Source organism: Sinocyclocheilus anshuiensis, unplaced genomic scaffold, assembly GCF_001515605.1.
Source record: "Sinocyclocheilus anshuiensis isolate Anshui unplaced genomic scaffold, SAMN03320099.WGS_v1.1 scaffold705, whole genome shotgun sequence".
Taxonomy (NCBI): Eukaryota; Metazoa; Chordata; class Actinopteri; order Cypriniformes; family Cyprinidae; genus Sinocyclocheilus; species Sinocyclocheilus anshuiensis.
In genome coordinates this window covers 655,683-675,876 of record NW_015536493.1, presented here as the reverse complement: position 1 = coordinate 675,876, position 20,194 = coordinate 655,683, and the positions used below count along the sequence as shown (strand labels likewise).

The 20,194-nt window shown below is 37.6% G+C and overlaps 1 protein-coding gene across 2 annotated transcripts in view; it reads right to left on the bottom strand.

The window, feature by feature from the left end:
• Positions 1 to 20,194, bottom strand: part of LOC107685783 (transmembrane protein 211-like) — a 44,952-nt gene that overhangs the window by 18,517 nt on the left and 6,241 nt on the right. The window contains exon 2 of one of the 2 annotated variants that reach the window (XR_001633984.1): positions 12,859 to 13,006. The exons of the other annotated variant lie outside the window; for it this stretch is intronic. The gene's annotated coding sequence lies outside the window, so the exon portion shown is untranslated. Of the gene's footprint in view, positions 1 to 12,858; positions 13,007 to 20,194 lie in introns of those variants that run through there. 2 annotated transcript variants of the gene reach the window in all.

The following is a 20,194-nucleotide window of genomic DNA, read 5'->3' as shown; positions in this document are numbered from 1 at the left end:
AAGTAAATAGGGTCAAATTTGTTTTAATCACAAAGCCACACCACACTGGCAAAATTATTCAGCACATAGTTTCAAGGAGTGCCCAACGCTTCACTGAACTGATCAAAACACTTCTGTTCTCCAATTAATTCTGTCCATCAGTTTGCTCACAGAAAACGGTACACAGAGAAATACAATGCTACACTGAGCAAACACATCACTGACTTCATGCTACTCAAAATAAAAGGCTGCTGCTTTTTATAAAAAGCACTCTTGTCTTTGTATTGTGTTTCAGCATGAAAAACTTTTACTTGTGAGGGCTTCAACCAGAATACTTGAGTTAGGGTTGTAGAGCACTCTAGCCTCAATGTATGCTGGATATTCACAGAGCTGCTGTGGGTGGGTGTGGGATTTACAGTATGCCCACTCTACCAATGGAGGTGGACTCAAGGAAGCTGTTATGTAAGTCTCTTAAGACAGGAAAGTCAGCACAGCCTGCAGAAGCAACATTCTTACAACATCAATACACGACAAGAGACAATGGCAACATGATGGCTACTTATAGCAAACAAGAGGGTTGCAGGCAGATCAGGTCGGCCGGGTGATGACGGCAGAGCGGGAAGCCATGGCAGTGCAGAGACATAGACAGACCACTTGCCTGAGACAGAACAAGTAGAGAGTTCTTGAATGGCCTCCTTGGCCGTAACAGGACAGGCAGTGAATTCATGGACGGCCTTCTTAGTCGTGACAGGGCAGACTGTGAGTTTGTGAGCGGCCTCCATGGCCGTAACAGGACAGATAGTGAGTTCATGAACAGCCTCCATGGCCGTGACAGGGCAGACGGTGAGTTTGTGAACGGCGTCCATGGCCGTGACAAGACATGAATACAAAGCAAAAGACATGAACACCAAAACAAACCCTGACACAAATATGTTTTGATGAAAATAAAAACTACATTTCTATTTCAAATAATATTTGTTCTTTTCAATATTCTATTCATAAAAGAATCCTGAAAAATATATTAGGCAAAACAACTGCTTTCAACATTGGTAATAATAAGTGTTTCTTGAGCAGCAAACTGGCATATTAGAATGATTTCTGAAGGATCATATGACTCTGAGGACTGGAGTAATGATGCTGAAAATTCAGCTTTACCATCACAAGAATAAATGACATTTTAAAATATATTAAAATATAAAACTGTTGCAATAAAAATGGCATAATATTGCAGTTTTTACTCAACTTTAAAAAGGTAGTTTGTATATAGGCCTATGTATTCCACATTTACAACAACAAAGAATGAGTAAACCAATTACCAAATGTTTTTTCTTTGTTCACTGTTGGATTAATCTTCCAAAAGGTATGTTTCATATACATTTTTATAAAAACGCAAAAAGTTATTTTATTTAATCAGTGATAACTGAAAGCCACTTAAACATGCAACATGGTGAGGTCATGTGACAACAATGTAGCATACCCTCCTGACTACCAGCTATGGAGTTTTGTCCACTGTAGAGGACATTATGTTTTAGCGATTTCTCTGAGACGTTACATGTCACAGTTTTAAGTCTGGATGTACTGTACAGAGCACATTCAGGGCTTTCCAGAGATACCAAATGATTGGATGTTTCACCATGACCACTCCCTCTCTTTGGACTTTAAAAATGGCTGACATTCATTTAGTGATCAAATGTAACAGCCTAATGGAACTATGATAATATTTTGTAATTATCATTTAAATCTGACTAATTGACAAATTGTTTGTCATAAATCAACATCTCAGGAAAATGTTATGGGGTTTCAAATCAAAATATGACTTTCTGTTATGAAACAGGACATCAATTTCATACATGTCCACTGTAGAGGACACCAGGACTTAAAGCATGTTTATTACACATTTTGGAAGACACAACAAATGAATAGAGAAAAAATTATATATCAATATTCTTATTAAATATTAGATATTATTATGTAAAATCTTGCTTATTACTTCCATTATTGCACTTATTTGTTCATTCTATGTTGCCCCAAAAACACATTAATATGCAAATTAGATACAGTTTATAGATACATTGTATATAATGGAAAAACTTGTTTATGGCCATTTTACACACATTTTGCATAAAGAAAAATGTTTTTTATGAATATCTTTCATAACATAGTTGAGAATCATCTTTATATAAAGTTTGGTATAAAAAAATGAAAATGTATCTCTGGTTAAAACAAAAATCCCACTCTTTTTGCTTTTTCATGTCTATTCATGTCTTTTTATTTTTTTTAAAACAGGACTTTTTAAAGTCTCGATGTCCTCTAAATTAAAACACAATCAGCAGCAAAAGAGAACTCATTTTTCTATATGTGTGCACTGACTGAGTGGCTGTTTCTGAGCGCTGTCAGAGGCGTGCACACGTGAAGATGGTGCTCAAAGAGCGCGGGAGTATTTTTTGCTGCTTTACAGGCCTTCAACGGTTACATACACACACACTTGTATGTGTCATAATGCCAGTCTTTGCAAATATCCTCGTAAACAAAGTAATTTAGGTCTTGATTGAAAGCAAACAGCTGAGAAAGAAAACACGTGTAACAGTATATTGGATCAGGGCAGCTCTTAAAGTGACAGCAGTTTAAAATTCCTGCTGTCTTTCATTCATGTTTATCAAACAACAAAAGAGAGAAAATCTCTCACTGCTTTTGACAATCACTTTTGTAACTTTAATAAGAAGAAATATACATTTAATTCACAGAGTAAACAACATGCAGTGTTTTCATACATTTGATTATTTTATACAATGTATGTAGCATTTCTTTGTTCTTCTGTAGTTTTTTGTTTTTTTTCCCCTATTGCTGGTAATTTGTTTCTTATTCTTATGGACATTAAAGTTTGGACAATAAAAAACTAAGCTTTTTTTTTAATTTAGGCTAGTATTAGTTTTTTGTGATATTGACCCTGGTATCAAACATTTTGAAATCATAAAGACCTAATTTAAAGGGGTCATATGATGCTTTTTTAAAGATCATTATTTATCTATTCACGAACAGCTTGTAACACTCCAAAGAGAAAGGAAAACTTGAAATCGCATCATATGACCCCTTTAAAGCAAAAATAACTATATCGTGATGTACATCGTTACTGTGAAATAAAATTACTCATACCGTGATGTAAGATTTTGGTCATATCGCCCACCCCTACTGCACAGTAAGCATCAAGTTAGTATTTCATTATGAACGTAGCCTTTATGTATTTCTACAGCAGGTATTGTTTGTATTATGCATCAGTCTAGATTTCCTCACTGTGTATGGTGTGAAGCCTCAGATTTCTCTTTTGTTTTGTATAAAATAAGAAAACACAATCCTAAAGCAATCAAAGACTACTGGATATACTACCCAGCATTGTGCTGGAATGTAATTGCCCATAATTCAGAGCATATTGTAAAACAGATGCTACAATAAGTAACAAGCTAACTATCGATCAATGGGACCCAGTTGAGGAATGCAGGGCAGAGCCTGAATCTGATGTTTAGTAATGAAGACACAAAGCCCCTGAGCAACTACCCCATTAGTCCACAATGTCAGCTCACTGGACACAAAAGCCATGTCTGCTCAATGGACGCTAATGTCTCATGGGGGTTCACGCAGAGCGTGGGGCAAAAACAAGGAAGAAAAGATAAAACAGCACCCCCTCCCTATTATGCTCTCACCATTTTCAGACTCTTTCTTTTCAGTCCTCCTCTTTTGCAGCCTTCCTCCCCATCGGCAGGGCCGTAAATAATACATCAAAATGGTAGATGTTCTAAGCGCAAATGAGAGAGTTTGTGGATGTGGAGGCATTTTCTAGGTGCACTAATGATGGTATGGAAGCTTCAGAGCTGAGAAAGTACTCTTCATCTTTTCATCTTGTTAAAAACAAAGAATATGGGCCTTCAAGCAGATATCCTACATTTCTCACAGACAAAAGCTCTGGCTAAGATTAAACATGGAGATACATGCATATACACGTCCGCTTTCTCATTTTGTGACAAATATATTGCCAAAGATGACATGAATTGACAAAAATACAAATAAATATAATAAATGAGTGAGAAAGCATTTGCTTAACGATCATGAGATCCATCTGTGAGAGTAAACAAACACCACATCACTGTGTGAAAATCAGCACTCACACATATTAGCAAACCTGTTTACAAGTGCTGTATAATGATGCAGGGATATTAATGCTTTTTCCTGGACATTAAAGAGAAAGGAAAAATTGAAATCGCATCATATGACCCCTTTAAGGGCCGGTAGAGAAAGAAGGAATGCTTCTTGTCCTCTGTGAGAGGACTGTGTGAGACAGTCTGTGATTTAATGTGATTCACCCAAGTAGATTTTAGGAAGCATAGGGATTTCCTGGAATGATTTTAGGCAAAAATCAAATTTTGTTATTCCTGAGATTATAACTTGATGCAACGCGTTGGTCACAGTTAGAAATATTTACTGTATATTGCAGTCTATTTTACGTTCCAGTTATAGCAGGCAGTTTAAAGTATATTCTGCTTAGTATGCATTAAGCTGCATGCTAGCAATTCATTCATGGTTTAATGGAACTATTGTGACTGACTTATTCTGACAACTTATTCCTCCAGTCTGTCCTGAGGATGGGGTTCCCTATCATGCACTGATTCTCCAGACTCTTCCTATTCCCCGAATATTTCCTTGACATGATAGTGGCTCAAAGGAGGTATAAAATTAACTTTTGGTATGTTAACAAAACAATGAATGTTCTTAAAAATGGAAAAGCTTTTCCTTTGCATTTCTGAAATGTTTCCTTTGCGTACAGATGACAATGTTGTGAAAAATCCCTGTTCGCATGGTTCCATGCAAATGACAAATTACGCTGTATTATGCATGTCAGGCCAGTAGCTGCCAATGTCACTTTAAAAAAAAACACTGCGGTCTGTGCACATACACATTTCTATAGACTGAACACGTAATGTGTTTTCACAGATTTGTGTTTTCATAGTTTACACAGAAACAATAACAGTATCATTTTCAAAAACTTAAAGAAAAGAAAGTTTACATCTTCGGGCCCCAAAAAGGAAAGAAAGTTTACCTTTTTAGTTGAAAATGGTAAACAGCCCTTCTTTCTAGAACTGCTTTTTACAGTTGCCATTATTGAAAGCATCAAATAATCAAAGCTGAATCTGGATGGATGGATGGATTTGGAATTTTGAGATGGATGGATGGATGGATTTGGAATTTTGAGATGGATGGATGGATGGATAGATGGATTTGGAATTTTGAGATGGATGGATGGATGGATGGATAGATGGATTTGGAATTTTGAGATGGACGGACAGACGGATGGATTTGGAATTTTGAGATGGATGGATTTGGAATTTTGAGATGTATGTAGATGTACACACACAAATGGAATAAAGAGCAAGGGCATTTAGCATTCGTCTAGGAGTTGAAAAGATGAGGAAAAGGATTGTGGAAGTTGTCCTTGAGTACACCTCACCCGCTCTCCATAAAGCCACTCTGCGCACTTTCTCCTGCATTTATGCATGAGCGCTTCAGCCTGTCAGCGTTCCCCTGTGCTGCCTGAAATACTACTGTAACGGCAGTGCTCACTATACAGGCCAGGATGGTGAAGACGTCATCATGTTGCCATCTGAAGAGTCAACACAACTACCTAAATAACCACCGACAATGAATAATCATCTCAATCACAAACATGGTATGGTCTTGCACATATTATGAAAAGAACATCATGTGCTTGAGCAATCCTATCCTTATTTACACAATAAAACTTAATACACTTCATAAAACATGCTTAAAATAAAAGGAAATTGGTTTCAAGGGCTTGAAGACAAATAAACTCCAAGTTTGTTGGCAGCCGTTTTCAAATGATGCGATGGAGTGAATTACAAACACAGAAGCAGAGGTTGCATCAGCCTGATTGCAAAATAATTTACCTCAAAAGGACTCACCCCTGCATCCTGACCAGTGCTGAGCTCTCTGCAGTCAGCGGTTTGTTAAAAGTGATGCAACAGTACACAAATAACAAATTCACAATTTATCAAATACATTTGTCAAAACGTGTGCAACCATTAATTAAAACGGCTCAGTTCCACTGTAGAGATGTGGACATGTGCGCTATGAGACGGAAATTCACCCTGACAGTTAAGCAGGAACCGCAAATAATAGGCTGAGCATCTTGATTATTGGATGAGCATGATGAAAGTTGTGTATAAGACCTTTTCACTCAACAAGGTTTTTTTTTTTTTTTTTGCTGTGCATGCCTGTCAAACAATGCGTGCTGTTAGACTTCTTTAATGTGCTTGTGGTGTTACTCTGACAACTGTGATCATTTTCTGTCAACAGACATTTGAGTTCCGACAGCACAAACTCTTAGTTCAAATGACCAAGAAAATCCAGTTTTCCATGTTATGGCTCTTTTAAAGTGTCCCCAGGTTGGGGAAAAATGAGAACTCGGTGTATTGTTTGTGTGAAAGAACAAACATTTATGAGAATCTGGCTTCATAAAAGTTTTTGACCCGACATCAACAGCTCAGCTCTTTATTTGAAAAGATTTAACACATCTGCTCTGCAGGCTGTTGTGCGGTCAGTGATCCATCTGCTCATGCACGTTACAAATGGCTTGCGCGCAAGGACCGCTGATGGAAACAAGCCCACAGCAGAGCATGTACCCGACGCATCAAGCCAAGCGAACAATCATCTACGCTAAAAAATGGTCCTGGGCTCACGGTTAAATCAATACATAAACTACCCAGAGGGTCTCCTGTGGAGCTGCTGAAGCGGACAGGCTGTTTAAGTAATGGACATCATGTGAGGTGAAAGCTCTGACTCAGCGTTCTGTCCTCCACCTAGAGGAAGAAGGCGCCTGTCTCTGTGCTCTTTTTCTGCCTGCTCTCTCATCATTTCATCTCCTACATATTTTCCTCGGCTTTGATACGTTGTTCCTTCGTTCCTTTTTTAGCCTTCATTTTTACTCTGACTATTCCTCTCAGTTCTGTCCATCTGTATTCATTTTTTCTCTCTTTCACTCCTTCCCTTTTTCCCATGCCTCACAATCTATTTTTAATAAATCAACTCATCTTCCCTGCAAACAGGCTGACTGCACTGCTAACAGGATCTTGAATGTCAGTCACAATGGCAGGGAAAAATCAATCAAGAGCAGAAACTGCTCAACAATGTGAACAATGACACGATAAACGCACGCCTCCCATGGTGTCACAAATTAAGTTTTTTTATTAAGGGGCGATATTTGCTCCACTGGAATTGATTTTCAGAAGCGTTTTTTACCTTATAATTTTTTTGCATCTCTGAACGCATCACTTTGTCCATTTGTAATTACTTTAGTTGAACCAAAAATTATGTAAAGACAAATGTAAAGATTAAATCGTTTTTACATGTTTTGTGGTGTTTTTAATATGCTTAAAGAAAAACCATGTGCAAAATCATCAGTCAACATCATTCCTTAAAACTGCAATGTACCAAAGACATTGTCCAAATACCCACATTTGCAGTCTTGGCCATTAGGTCTTGTCCGAGGTCTTAAAAACCCCAAAGTAGTGCCCGTAATGCACTCTAAATCCAGAGATGTTGCGGAAACCTTTCCAGTGTAAGGTAAATATTAATAATAATGGTCACACATTATTTCCAAAGTGTGTCCAATTCTCGCTATTAACAAACCATTAACTATGATTTTTGCCTCAATGAACTCCTAATTTGCTGCTTAATACTAGTTAGTGAGGTAGTTGTTAAGTTTAGGTATTGCGTAGGATTAGGGATGTAGAATGTGGTCATGCACAATATGTGCTTTATAAGTACTATAAACAGCCAATATGTTACTAACTAGTGTTGGGCAAGTTACTCTAAAAATGTAATCAAATTACTGATTACTCCTTTTAAAAGTAATCATGTTACTGTTCTGATTACTTTATTTCAAAAGTAGGTAATTAGTAATTAGTTACATTACTAGTTACGTTACTTTTTTCTCCATTAAATTTTTGAAATCCCAGCATACACGCATCAACATTCACAGAACACTGTTATTTTTAACTAAAGCAAGCGGCTGCTACGCACGCGCATGGTTTGGCATGGCAGAATGCCAGCAAAGAGCGCTGCATTTATAATCTCTAAAAGACATCTCAGTTCATCGCAATCTCACAAATCTCTGTTATAACACAATAAATATATGCATAATGAATCTTTCATAATGTCTACAATTCGTGTGTTATAATGAGAGGATTCGTGAACACGCAAATTTCAGCACTGCATTGCTCAACGCTGCAAACACGTGTTACAGCCTAAATAGAAACTCTGCATACGCTTGCACCTGTTAATCGTTTATATTTTATATTAGTTCATGTTGCTTTTGTGCAATAGATGAATAACAATTTATTTGTTTTAGATATTTTATGTTTAGATATTTCTATTTTGCGGGAGTCCCGTGAATCATTTTATTCTCCCGCATCCCGCGCACACACACGAGTCTCTGCACTCGCCTATCATGTCTTGTCCCGCGCCGCACTCTGTTGCGTCGGGTCTCGCTGGAGCAGGTCTGTAATCCACTGGCACTTGACTCGACAATGCATGTGCAACATCCTTTTTACAATCTCTAGATTATAAAACACTGCATTCTGTCAGCAATGTAACGCGGCAGTAACGTATAGAGACCTCGGCATGTAACTATACTCTAATTACTATTTTGAAAATGATAACGCGTTAAATTAGTCTGTTACTAAAAAAGTAATCAAATTACAGTAACACGTTACTAAGTAATGCGTTACTGCCCAACACTGTTACTAACAGGCATGCTAATAAGCAACTAGTGGTCCCAATACTAAAGTTTTAATAATTAGATATTACATAATTTGGTAGTAAAAGTAAACTGTTGCACATTTTATTGGTGCAAAGATGAGTATGTGTATTTGTACAACATTTGCAACTGCTTTTTATCACTTAAATTAGAAGCACCACAGTTACTACTTTGTTTTCGTCTTTTACATAGGGACAACTGAGCTGACATTTAGCTGACATTCATTTTAAACATTTTTAGAACACTATGGGCCTGTTTACACCTGGTCACTTCATGAGTTTCCTCTATTAAAATACCAGGTGTAAATGCCCTCCAAAACGCTTTCAGAAAAGGATTTAAATCCGATCGCTCAAACCACTTCAGGAGGTGGTCTGGGACGCATTCCAGACAAAACTGGACAAGTGTAAATGTTGTTGAAGCCACATATGTAAATTTTACTCCTCCCAAAATGTTAAAATAATATACGTGTGTGAGATCGCGTTATAGGCTAATGCATCCCATCACTGTGAATGAGTAGTTGAGTACCTCTTCAGCAAGCTGACGTGCAAACTGGCACAAATGAAACAAAGTAAGTCGCAGATGCTCAAAACACAATCATCTTCATTAAAAGTAGTGAGACTATCTTATCTTACGAGTGCTGATGCCGCTATCTCTCCTATGCGGTCTTTGATCTTGAAATTATCTGATAATGAGTCAAATGCAGCACATACAGTATCTATTGCTCGTTGAGGAGAACATTCAATTTGCCTATAGCGTGGGAATTGAAGATCGGATTTATATCCGTTTTGCCGAGACACGTTTATGTGGCCAAGTGTAAATGGAACCATTTTAACAAATCAGGAAGATATCCCATCACTAAAAACACATTAAGTGACCAAGTGTAAACTGTATAAGGCTAATGATACGCGGGGCAACTTTTTGAGAAATGTTGCTCAGCAACTTTTTTTGAGCAGTGTTGTTTGGGCACTTTCCCACTGAGAATGGGAACAAATTTTTATCTGGATACTTTAGATCAGTCGTGGGCCCTGTGCTTCACCTGGTTGGTTGCCCGCTGATGGCACCATTAACGAAAGTTCCCCAGCAACATTGCTCAAAAAGTTGCCCCATGTATCATTGGCCTAAGTGTGTCCCATTTGGTAATGAAAAGTTCTAGACTTGTGTTCTTCACACCTACTTGAACACTTGGGCAAAAAATTGGAAATACATCATGCAAGTAGACAAGTGGTTTGCAAAGAACGCAAATGTGGGTATTTGGGCAGGCCCAGTCTCAAAAGTGTGGTTTGAAACTGCCCCCGTTTCCCATCTTAACAAACATGTAACCAATCCTGTTAACTTGCAGGGTGGGGATTTTTATATTATTATCTTCACCAGTCATAGGTTTCTATTTACAACATTTTTTGCAGCGTTAAGCAATGTAGCCAATCTTCTATACCAGAAGTCTTCTATACCATAACAGTTTGGATTGACCACAGAGCAAACACTTGAAATACAGCATGTCCTAAGAACTTTTACGACATTTTTTTAGGTATATTTGAAGCTCTAGTCACTATAAGCTGTCATTGTATGGAAAAAAAATTGCTCAACTTTTGTTTTTCATTGAATATCCCTTTTCCACAGAAGTACAATGGATTATGAACGTTGTTTTATTATAAATACCGTGATATAAATTTTTGGTCATACCGCCCAGCACTAATTATGACTGCATCAGATCACCCACAATTCCCTCTTAGTCCATGCACTGCTAATGTTGTTAATCTCCCTTAATCCAATCCCAGACTGGCAACTCAATCCATCACAGCTCACTCTACTGTCCAAGCAGCTGTTTGTTCAAAAGCATCGGAGTCTTGGCTACAAATACCATTCTATAGCATTTGCATAAAGCCAGGAAAAACAAATCTAATATCCCAGGCCCAATGAATTCAAACACTGTGACAAATACTGAAGCTTCTGTATTTCGCAAAAGCCAAATTGCTTTCAGGCTGGTCTGCCTGCTAGAATATTCCAAATCAGACAGGCAGGATTATGATTAGCCTTGAGCCGCGAAGAACCCAAACAGATGAGCTCTGATCAATGTCTGAATTTAAACCAGTTTATAACAGTTTTGTGGTTTCTCACATAATGTTTGAGGTTAGGCCTGGACACGAATGATTTCTAACTCGCAGAGATTCAGAATTGAACCAAAATGGCTCAATTAACAAAAATGGCTTTTCTGAATTTACACTGAATCTGAATTGAGGCAGAAAACATGATTTGCTATTTGAATGTAAAAAGCAAAGCTGTAATTAATTGAAATTCATTTAAATAGAAATAAATACATTACTGTAATTTTAATTAGAAATGTCAAGATTTTGTCAAGACTTTCAAGGTTGATCGGTCGGTTGGTTTTCAATTTGTGATTTGCAATTCTGTAGTGGACAATTGGATGGATTGATAGATTTGTATTCTCAAGTGGATGGATGGATTGATAAATGGATAAATGGACTCACAATTCTGTATTGAATGATTGCATGGATGGACTCACAATTCTGTAGTGGATGGATGGATGGCTGGAGGGATGGATGATGGACTCAATTCTGTAGTGGATGTATGGATGGATTTGGAATTCTGCAGTGGATGGAAGGAAGGAAGGATGGATTGATAGATTTACAATGCTGTAGTGGACGAACAGATGGATTGATGGATGATTTGTAATTCTGTAGCGGATGGATTCACAGTTCTATAGTGGATGGACGGATGGATAGATTTGCAATCAATTCTGCAGTGTAAGATTAAACTGCCTACACTTTTGCACTCAAAAAGAGTTTATTTCCTGTTTATGAAGTTTTTATGTGGCAACCAGGACTCTGATCAGTTTCTCAACACTATTGTGAGAACACAGTCTCTATTATTTACTGTTATCTATCATGCCAGCATGCTATGCTATCCAAACTGTCGCCATATCTCTGCCACAGATGCTGACACTGAACTCTCTCATCCACAATCCTCACTGCTGTTCCCAAAGGAATCCAAACCCATTTTAATATGTGCCGTGTATTATCAATAAACCACAGCCAGATTAAATCCCATCAAACGCTGAGCTCACAATGTCACTCTTCTGTTGCTCTTTATTGCATTCAACAATTTGCTACAATTAGAGCATCTTGTTTTGAGTTCCTGAGGGAACAAAGCCTTGAGATGGTGAGGTCAATGTAGAGGGCATTCATGGAGAGAACTGCTCTAAACTGATAAGTAGTAAAAGACCTTAATTCTCATAATTGACATGTTTATTTAAGGCTGTCATGGTTGTGATTTTTTTTTTAATTCATCAAAAGTGACAGTAAAAACACTTATAATATTACAAAATATTTCTATTTCAAATAAATGCTATTATTTGATGAATAAAAAGTTCAAAAGAACAGCATTTATTTGAAATAGGAATATTTTGTAATCACAATATGTCTTTCCGGACCTCTTGTGATTGAATCACCAGAGATGGATGTTAATACAAGTTTTAAACAGGGCTGAAGTAAAAAAAAAAAAAAAGTGAATAAATGGGAATGACACTAATTTGCTTCCCCATCCTCTCTGGGCTTGATCTGATTTGGAGGTAACTTCTCCCCAGAGTCCTGTTCCACAAACACAACTCTTATATATCTCTTACCTGCAAGCGACCATCACACACAATAGGAGGATATTTCCATTAGCCAGAGGGTTTGTTGATTCACTGAATGTGCTGACAAGAACAAGAGAGCCATCCAGTTCTGCTCATCAATTTACATATTCCATTAAGCAAAATGTTTACAAAAATAAATAAATAAATAAAAATCGCAGTTAGATTTTGTTTCATATTTTGTATACGTTTTATATTTTTATTAAGTACTAAAACAGAAAAAAACTAATTCTTATTTTAATACAGAATGAACATTACAGATTCTTCAAGGACTATGTAAACTTATGTGCAGAACTGTACAGATAAAGGAGGAGATCTCTAACTATGATCCTGTAAATCTGCAGTGAGAAAAACCTTGGGTCATGTACTGAGTGACTGACTTCGATCTGAAAGCTTCCTCCCCTTATGCTGCTCTGCTCTCAGTATAAATGCATGGAGCCGGGGTGTTGTATATCTCTCAGCCTGACAGCTGATCCGCTGGCTCCTGTGCCAGTTTAATATGTGGGTTCTCTCGGCTGGGACTGCTATGCGTCTGCTCTGCTCTCATTCCTGCACTGAGAGGAAGAGAGAGGCAGAGTGAAAGAGGGAGAGAGAGAAACTAGGCCTCATCCATCATTTCATTAGACAGCAATGTGGCGGCCATGATAAAACTCGCAGCTTCGGTGGTTTGGTTCCGGGGGCTGAGAACCCTTAACAGGTTCAGATGCAGGAAATTACTGCTGCCTTCTCAAGATACAGACTACAAGGTCCTCCAGAAAAAGAAAAAAAAAGAGTCATAGCATGTGTGTTGTGAGAGAGCGAATGCAAAGTGTGAGAGAGGCAAGGAGCTATTCTGTGAACTGTGAGCCCATCCCCTAGTGCATTAAAATGATATAGCATGTTAAATAAGTGGGTTTTAAACTGGGGTCCAGAGACTAGGGGTCTGTAGAAAATGTACAGTACTAAACTAAACTAAAATAAAACAATAAATAATAACAACAACAATTAATACATCTAGTTCCTGGCACAGGATGACAGGTCCTTTACATGTAATCTACTAGAAATCACATTGTGGCAAGTGGGGTGGGGCTGAGAGCCGTAGGAGCGGAGCAATGCCGGTGGAATGAGTCATAATTAGCGACACCTGCGCCACTCACCGGTCTCGAGTCCCACGGACATGCTCTGGAAGGGTAAAAGGAGGAGTGACGACAGTGCAAGACCGTAGAGGAGCAGGGGTGTATTCCAGAAAGTGGGTTTTGTTGGAAACTCAGAGTTTGTTAACCCCAGAAAAGGGAAACTCAGTGTTTTCGGTTCCAATAAAAGACAAAACTAAACCTCTCGGTAAGTTACCATATTAACTTACTCTGTGAACCTAACCTGGTCGGGAGCAGGTTTTCTTCGGTAAACCCAGTGTTTCTTTCGGTCTCCTCCCCCTTTTTAAAGCGCAAGCAATGTTTAAATACCTCATTCATTCGTTCACGCTGCAAAAATTGCTTTTATTGCTGAGATTTTTGCGTTATTTCAAGTACAAATATCTAAAAATTCTTAAATCATGATGCATTTTCTATATAAGAAAAAATATACACGATATTTAGTCTTGTTTCCTGGGGTAAACAAGTCAAATGAATTGCCAGCGGGGTAAGAAAAATAATCTTAATGAAAATGGAAACAAGATTATTTTTCTCACCGGACCACTTTCATTTTCATCATGCAGACACGGTTAATGTGACAAAAATGGCATGTCTTTTTATAAGGGAACCTGTAGATGAGGAGGCTGCATTAATTCGCGGGGAGTTACATTTACATCAGGAGAGGATTTAATTTAATTTGATCTAATTTATTTATTTTGCCATATCCACATGCATATTTATTTGAACGGTACCATTTTTAAATGGTGTTCACTTGATAACATCTTGTTGCGACCTCTAAGTAACCTAATTAGAATTTCCTTTAGGGTTTCCAGTGTGGTTGGATGCATTGATTACACACATATTCTCACCATCGCACCTTCTGAAAATGAAGCTGATTCGCCTCTGATAACATTGATTTAGAATTAAAGTCTTTTTGGCGGGAGCTGTTGCCATGGTGAATCATAATTTCGGAGCTCCATTGATCATGGCTTTTCATAGTCGTGGTGCACGCGCTAAACTCAGTCAACATACTCAGAGTTGACAATTAACTCTGATCAGCTGTTCAGAAACCGAAAACTCAGAGTTTCCCATCTCAGGGTAAATCAACTCAGAGTTCAAGTTTTCACTCAGAGTTTGTTGAACCTCCTTTCTGGAATACACCCCAGGCCTGGATGTTTGTTGTGTTTTTATTTAGTTTGTTTGTGCAGTCATCTGTGAGGGGCTGCCCCTTTATTTTCATTTTGTGTTTATTTTATTATTAAATTGTTTAAAGCTGCAGTCCGTAACTTTTTTTGGTTAAAAATTATCTGAAATCAATATTTGAGCAAGTACATAACCAGCCAGTGTCCAAAACTATCGCCTTACTTTACCCTGATTCACAACGGTTAGCTTCAGGGTTGCCAGGTTTTCGCAACAAAACCCTCCCAATTGCTACTCAAAACTAGCCCAATCACGTTTTGAGGGGGGTTCCCCGGTAAAAATCACATTCTGGGGGGTAAAATACACGTTTTTCGGCAGAGATCCTCCAGTAAAATCCGCATTCCAGGGGCTAAATATCACGTTATTGGGGTCACTCCAACCCGCGGACATGAAAAACAACCCACGGCAACAGTGTTAAAGAAGCCCAATTCCGCGGGAAAACTGCGGACTTGCCAACACTGGTTAGCTTATAATACTGTTTTCTGATTTGAGTGTTACTGGTAGGAATTTGCGGGAAATTCGAGCATGCTGCCGCGTCATTACATCACGTCTGTAAACATAAAGAAGTTGTCCCGGCTAGTAGGCTATCGCATGTGAGGATCCTGCAGGTGGCAGATCATTTATAGCCTTTTCTCAAAGCAGCTGGAATAATTACATTTATTTTGATGGCGGATTGTAATCCAGAAAGAATTATGTGTTCATGAAACACCTGTGACTGAAATTAAATTATAATCCAGATTTAAATGTGCATCTGATTACAGATAGCCTGGAATTACACAAGTTTTATATTTTAAAGAGAGCAGTTCGAAGGAAGAATAATTTTCGATTTGGGTTCAAATTATTTCTTAATATGAAAATCGAATGGTATGACAATTAGAGATTAGACTATACAGAAATTGAAATCTACATGCGAAATACAAACTATATACACATAAGTATAGTATCCACAATGGTGCAGTGACTGACAGCCACACATACTCCTCAAAACATTAGATTCATCTGCTCTGGAGCCATGCTGGTGCACAATGAAGATAATTGCGCAAATAACTGCAATTGTAGGTTTTCAAACAGAGATGGCGTCAAAGAGGCAAAACCTATGGACTGCTGCTTTAAATATTCGCCAGTTCCCATCTCCTTCCCGTATCTATGAACTTTGCTGCACTGGTGCCGAAACCCAGGAGGAAGGAGGGACACGCTGTCAGAGACCCCTTGCTGCTGAGGGGGATTGTGGTGCTGAGAAGGTCGGGCAGCATGAAGGAGCGGACCCCGCCAGTGGCTGCCCGAAGCGGTGGTGCTGGAGCGATTGTGCAACAGATGGGATGGAAGGCTCGCTGCCGTGCTCCGGGGTCGAGGAGGGATGGCTGCCGTCCGAGAGGGAGCGAAGGAGTCGGCGAAAATCACATACTCTCTAAATAGGTACTTCTTTTGAATAAGTAATTACTTTGTGACCATTAAAAAGTATGTTGTATATGGTATGGATGTGTGAGGTATAAATGCAATTCAGACATGCTAAATGTTGTCATTGTCATGTGACCTACTAGTGTCAGTTGGTTATCGCTTTACTGCCATTCGCTCTCCTGTGGCCACATGGGATAGATTGTTCAATGGATGCTCACTTCAAAATCAAAAATAGAATTAGAACTATTATTAAGACTTTATAGTTACAGTGATGGTTTTTGATCTTCCTTGGTATGAACAGCCCTTACATCTATGTGTTTTTTTTGTCCCATTTTATCGCCTACCAGGAGAAATATGTAGAGGGTTGTTGTCACTGTTTTGATTTCAGCAAATCAGTTCGAGCGAACGCACACAACCTGATTAATATTCATGAATCCAGTAGCTCATTAAACCTTGGTGCGTTTTATATTGTTCTTATTAGTAGAATTCGTATTATTATCTTATCAGTATTTTTGTTAGTTTTTCCCCAATTTTTTATTTTTTTACAGAAACACTGAATGACCAAAAAAGCACCACCACCAGTCCGAGTTCAGTTAAAATGACTACCCAGTCAACACGTGAGATCATGCGATGATCACAGTGACATCACACCATTCTCATACGGTGATACTCACAGTGTGAGTAATATGTGAGCTCATTTTGAATTCAAAATGTTGAGCAGGCTGAGAGGAGGCAGTTCAAATATCTGTCACCGAGGAGGCTTTCTATATCCTGTAAGAACCTTCTCCAAACATACAACTGACTTCCAGACACAGCCTTCGATGAAATCATACTAGCCAATGGCGATTCAATTGCCAAGGTGTTCGTAGAGGGCTGTCTCAGCACATTAAACTGAGAGGAGAAAGTATTTTAACACTGAAAACATAATAATGCACATCAACTTTAAAGATGTGCATTTTATAGCTTACTCAGAAACATTATCAAACCCTTCACCTCCAAAACAACAAAGATGGCAATGCTAACAATGCTCATAAATAAATGATTCAGCAGTCAGAGCTGTGTACACTCAGTTATGTACTGAAGCATTTAGCAGAAGCCGCGCACACATCACTGCCAAATGTTGCTCCCAAATCCATTCCTTTCTTTCCTTCTGTAATGCCTTGAGTATGGACAGAACATCTTTATCCTCCGCGCTTCAAATTCTTCTACAAATCCAAGAAATGCAATTTATTAATATCTTTTTAAATGCTAATTTTTTTTATCCATACATAAATCATAAGAGGGTATTAAGGGAACAAGAGGAAGACTACTGTGTTCTGTATTATCTGAAATGAAAAAGGTCTGTTGAAAACAGGGCAACACAAATGCTAAACTACATTACTATGGACTTTATATATGTCCTTCTGGGACAACTGAAAAAAATAATGTACTAATTAAAATTTAATACCATGAAGAGGATCGTGTAAGATGTATTTTTAGAGGCAGGGTAGAGATGTAGCTTAATTTAAAAACAATTGAAGTCAATGGAAAGCCTCTGCAAAGCAATCAAAATATTATATCATTTGTATATAAGAAAAAAAACTCATGAGCTTATATTAAAATCTCTTTTTACTTAAATCTAAGCACAGTTGGTGACCTTGCTGAGATCTGTGTTAAACATCTCCATTTACTGCTCTGCATTTATCTTTTAGCTGTTTAGGAGCAACAGCTGAGATATTAGAGTTCTCGTGTGTGATTTTTCCTTTCTATTGGTTGTTTACTGACAACACAACTTTTGCCTTACACTCTTTAATTCCTTTAATTCTTTGATTCCTTGAAGAACCTTAAACATCCATGGAATCTTTCCATTTTAAATGTTCTTTATAGTGGAAGTAGCTTCTTTAGATTATTAAAATGTTCTTCACACTGTTCACTGAACTGTTCACTAAAAGATTCTTTGGCGAACCAAAAATGGTTCTTCTATGAAATGCAAAAACCCATTTTTGGAACATTTATTTTAAAGATACTGTCATAAGAAATTTGATCCTTATTGGAAATCATGAATTGAAAAAAATAATGTACTAATTAAAAGTTAATACCATGAAGAGGATCGTGTAAGATGTATTTTTAGAGGCAGGGTAGAGATGTAGCTTAATTTAAAAACAATTGAAGTCAATGGAAAGCCTCTGCAAAGCAATCAAAATATTATATCATTTGTATATAAGAAAAAAAAAATCATGAGCTTATATTAAAATCTCTTTTTACTTAAATCTAAGCACAGTTGGTGACCTTGCTGAGATCTGTGTTAAACATCTCCATTTACTGCTCTGCATTTATCTTTTAGCTGTTTAGGAGCAACAGCTGAGATATTAGAGTTCTCGTGTGTGATTTTTCCTTTCTATTGGTTGTTTACTGACAACACAACTTTTGCCTTACACTCTTTAATTCCTTTAATTCTTTGATTCCTTGAAGAACCTTAAACATCCATGGAATCTTTCCATTTTAAATGTTCTTTATAGTGGAAGTAGCTTCTTTAGATTATTAAAATGTTCTTCACACTGTTCACTGAACTGTTCACTAAAAGATTCTTTGGCGAACCAAAAATGGTTCTTCTATGAAATGCAAAAACCCATTTTTGGAACATTTATTTTAAAGATACTGTCATAAGAAATTTGATCCTTATTGGAAATCATGAATAGAATACAACAGGTCTAAACACCTCCTTACATGGCAAAAAAGTAACCGAATATAAAAAGAAAAAATAATAATACTAAAAAAAACTAAAAAAAACATCTGGGCACAACTTTAGCGAATGGGTGTCCTCTTTTCTTTCTGACATATTTCATAACTTTCTGTTCAATTAACAAAATGAACACTGTACAGAGCTACAGTTTTAGTTCAAACGTATTTCACACATAAATCTCCATAATGTCAGGAGCTGTCAATATGAGCCCACTTTATATTTTTTTGGGCTGCTGTAACTGTGTTTGTAAAGCACAATTGTTACGTCAAGGAATACCAAAAAGAGACTGCAACTAGGTGATATCGGTTTGTTATTGATGATAATTCAAACGTATTTCACACATAAATCTCCATAATGTCAGGAGCTGTCAATATGAGCCCACTTTGCACATCCATCACAATAAATCCACATTTCCCATTTATGCAAAACAATCCGTTTCAATAGTACAGGTGTTTAGAAAAGAGCTCTAGTGTTTTTTTTGTTAGGTGGTTAAGGAAAAAATTACATCCTAGGGGCCTTTTACTCCAGGTGACCTTTAGCCTTATCATCTCTATCAAGGAAAACAGTACATGTGAGGGGCCAAATCTTACTAAATGCTACATATTTTAAGGTCAAACTGATTTGCAAGGTGAAAAAACATTGAATGGTCAAATACAAGTGAAACACTTCTCAAAAAATGTTTGTTAAAAAGGCTTTTGTTAAATATGTTTGTTTCGATATCCTGACAGTGTGACAAAGCTTGGGGCCCGTTCTTCGTACGTCGCCAACTCAGTTAGCTGGATTTGATTGTTGACGATTTGGCATGATCTTGGATTGTTTGGTTCTTCGAAACTCATCCCGGAGTTGCTGTCATAGCAACAGGTCCGTAAGCTTAAAGGGTTAGTTCACCCAAAAATGAAAATTAACCCATAAATTACTTAACCTCAAGTCATCCTAGGTGTATATGACTTTCTTCTTTCAGACGAATCCAGTCGGAGTTATATTAAAAATTGTCTTTGATCTTTCAAGCTGTTTAATGCCACTCAGCGGGTGTTGCATGCATCAGTCCAAAACAAGTTAAATAAAAAGCGCCCATCCTTAAAAATAAAAAAAAATGCGTCTCACACGACTCCAGGGGGTGAACAAAGGCCTCCTGTAGCGAATCGATGCGTTTTTGTAAGAAAAATATCCATATTCAAAACTTAATAATCACTTTAATGTAGCTTGCGCTCACTGTTGTAAAGGGAAGCAGTTCCGGGCGGATGACGTATGAGGTCGGCTTTGCGCAAGCTAGATTAAAGTGATTATTACGTTTTGAATATGGATATTTTTCT